General features: G+C 49.8%; 1 non-coding gene across 1 annotated transcript; it reads left to right on the top strand.

Moving 5' to 3' along the window:
- The first annotated feature begins 2,714 nt into the window (after positions 1-2,714).
- On the top strand, positions 2,715-2,786 carry TRNAA-UGC. Its single transcript has one exon. It is a non-coding gene; the product is annotated as a tRNA-Ala (tRNA).
- Positions 2,787-3,647: the final 861 nt, after the last annotated feature.

Raw genomic sequence — 3,647 nt, 5'->3', positions numbered from 1 at the left:
GTTGCGACCACTGTTCTATATTTGCAGCCAATATTGTAGAAAGGTTGTCATGTAAGGGGTCTATGGAGAGGTTCTGATTGGCTGATTATAATGATGCCATCTCTAGATGTGTATCATTTTTGTAGTTGATGTTATAAGTATTGGCTCTGTTCTGTCCATATTTCAAACTTGTGCTCTGCTTCTAGGGAACACCCCAGATAAGTTGGTGTCAGTTCTGCCTAGCCTGCTTGATGGCCCATTAAGGACCATCAGCTATACAATCGACCCACTGAGAGAAGGCAGCTACGCCTTGTGACTCAGCAAGGTCTGCAGGGACCTGCCTATGGACAGAACTCTAAGGTTTTCTGTGCCACGTGCTGGATAGAGTGTCCTTGGGACAAAGAAAGCAAAGACCACATGGCAAGAGACTATAAAAGGCTGATGCCTCGTCTCCATCTTGTCTTCAATCCTGCTTCATACATCTGGAGGGACTTTGCTACAAATTGAAGCTCTAGACAAAGGACTGAATGACCCATCCCAGCCGTGGATTGACTCCAGAGACTTGATTTGAACCTGCAGTTTATTCCATCACTGTTAGAAGCCTGAACCAATAACTTTCCCATTACTGTATGTGAAGGGTTAAAATCCATGTGCATTTTATATAACAACCTGGTCTATGGATTGTGCCAGCTCTTTTCCAGACCCGAAGTCCAGACTATGGTCTAGCCCACTATGACTCTTTTGATGGTTTAAATTACACTCACGGGCACTGAGGATAGTTACTGAAAGTTTGGGAGTTAGGAGCTGATAGGTCAGTGGTCCGGTCCCCTCACAGATGATCCCGTCCCTCTGGGACAGGGGCAGGTCTGAGCTCTCACACCAAATGCTCACTGTGGCTGCCAGAATCTGTGTGCAGCTCGTTTAGTTTGCACGGAGGGTTGAGTCCTGTTTCGTGCACCATGTGTGAGAATGAAAATCCTAAACCGCCCTTTGAAATAACAAAAGCAGCAGGACGTGTTATTGTCCCTGCCCCAAAGCAGACAGACCGATGGAGAAATGCCATTGAGACCAGGGTAATACTCCACTGCCGTTCTACCTTTTTTACTTGCTAAACTCCCTCCCAGCCTTGTGGGGTCTCAGAGCCCAGTACTGAGCCTGATCCGAGATGTCTACACTGCAAATTTACCACCCCACAGCCCAAGCCCCGGGAGCCTGAGCTGGTATGGGGCAGCCGTGGGTGTTACATTGCAGTGTGGACATAAGCCTATTGTGTTTCATTTCTTAGGTTCTGCTGCCATCGTGTGGCCATTTCCTTCCCCTCCTTTCTGTCCAAAGCGCAGAGCCCAGTTCCTCCAGGGGGAGAAGGACGTCTTCCTTCTTCCCTTCCTCAACAGCCCCCTTCCCTGGAGAGCCCTTTGCTGGGGTATGGGTGGGGAACAGCCGTTTCTGAGGATTAATTTCATATTAATTGTGTTGATCTATAGATTTTACAGCCAGACTAGATCACTAGGTACCTCTGCTCTGACCTGATTCAGAACAGAGTCCAGAGAATTTTACCCAGTGACTCCTACATCCACCCCAAGATCTTCTGGCTGAACGAGGAGGGTTCATTCAGAAAGTCATCGTGTTTGGGTGTAAAAGTGTGAAATGATGGGGAAATTGGTCCCTCTTTCAAGTTTAAATGTTGTCACTTCTACACCTAGACCGTGGCCAACCTGAGCCTGAGAAGGAGCCAGAATTTCCCAATGTAACTGCCAAACGTGCACCTTTGTATGCAACTACTGAGTCAATTGTGAACCTTCCCATCATTGTCCTTTGCTCTTAACCCTGAGGCTATTGCCCCATCATGGGGCCATTTCCCGCCTCTCTTTCATACAGAAGCACAATTTTCTTTGCAGACACAGGAACAGCAAGATCTTTCTCTGTCCCTTGTGCAAAGCAGGGGGCCAAATTCCATGGAAACAATGGACAAGCAGGGGGCTCTGGGCACATCCAGCCCTGGCCGTGAGATGTTCCTTCCCCTCTTTCTTTATGCCCCTGTTGCTATTTCATGGATTGTCTGTGATGGGGAAAAAGCTGAGTTCACTCCAGGTGGAGGGGAAAAGAACCCTGAAAATCTCAGGATCCAACCCTGCTACCAGGATCACTGAGGTGCTGGGAATCTGCCTGGGAAAGGGACTGTGTGAATTGTCAAGGTGGGGAACGAATAACAATCTACAACTAGATCCACCTCATTAACCACTGACACAGGCTAATCCTGCTGGCAATAGAAGGGAAACTGGGAGCCATTCTTTGCTGTTCAGCCATGGAAACAGTGACCCAATTGCACCGCAGTGAATGTGCTGGGGAAAGCTGGACTTCACAGGCAGGTGGAAATAGCAGATCCTAGAAATACCTGGAGCTTCCCACACCACTTCTGCCACCAGGGTGAGGTGTTGAGCTGCTCACAGCATCCCCCGCTATGACCTTGCAGCAGGGGATTGCCGCACCCCCAACCCAATGCAGGGGAGATGGCTGAGTGTATCTCTGCACCCTGAGACCAGGGCACCCACTCTCTCTGCCCCACACATAGAATCTGGCCCTGCTGAAAAGTGACCCCTATGAACAAGTCATACCCAGGAGAGCAGGACTGGTCCTCAGAGAGGGGAATGGGCTTCTTGTGAAGCTTATAGGTCACTGGATGCTCTGGAAACAGGAGGGCTCTGAGTGTAACCCATAGCAAACACAACCTGCTAGGGGATGTAGCTCAGTGGTTGAGCACATGCTTTGCATATATGAGGCCCTGGGTTCAATCCCCAGCATCTCCATGATCATTTTTTCACCCTGCTGCTTTGCTCATGCCCAGAGGGGAAGTGACCCACCAGTCTCCCTGCATCAGTTTCAGTCCTGCTCAGTGAGGGGCAAGTGACAATTGCATGGAAGGTCTGGGGGGGTTCTGCCCCTAAGTCACCTCGGTACATTTAAGATTCCCACCCGCTGTGCTGCTTGTGACAATGGTAGATTAGAAGGGCGAATCCTCCAGCACTGGAGGGAAAGGTCCCATCTGCACAGACTGAGAGGCAAGGAAACAGAGGGGCAGGGTAGAGAGAGGTCAGTGATTTACTCCCAGCAGGGGACACTGTCTTTTTGAGTATCAGAGGTGTGGCCGTGTTAGTCTGGATCTGTAAAAGGCGACAGAGTCCTGTGGCGCCTTCTAGACTAACAGACGTATTGGAGCATGAGCTTTCGTGGGTGAATCCCCACTTCGTCAGATGAATGGAGAGGGAATTCTGTGACTGGCTAGCCAACTACAAAAGCAGTTTCTCCTCCCTTGGTGATCACATCTCAACTGCTAGAAGAGGGTCTCATCCTCCCTGATTGAACTAACCTCGTTATCTCTAGACTGGTTCTTGCCTGCATACTTATACCTGCCCCTGCAAATTTCCACTACATTCATCTGACGAAGTGGGATTCACCCACGGAAGCTTGTGCTCCAATACGTCTGTTAGTCTGTAAGGTGCCACTGGACTCTGTCTTTTTGAGGTGAGTGCTGCTGGCTTGGGATGGTGCTGACGATGGATAGAAAAAAGGCTGGAGTCAATGGCAGATGGGACCACAGAAGGGGAAGGGGAATGGCAGCCCCACAGAAGGTCCTGGGTGCTCAGATGCCCCCAGTTATTGCACCCAGG

Source organism: Mauremys reevesii, linkage group 14 (genome assembly GCF_016161935.1).
Source record: "Mauremys reevesii isolate NIE-2019 linkage group 14, ASM1616193v1, whole genome shotgun sequence".
Classification (NCBI taxonomy): domain Eukaryota; kingdom Metazoa; phylum Chordata; order Testudines; family Geoemydidae; genus Mauremys; species Mauremys reevesii.
The sequence above is the reverse complement of the archived record's forward strand: the minus strand, read 5'-3'. Positions and strand labels throughout refer to the sequence as shown.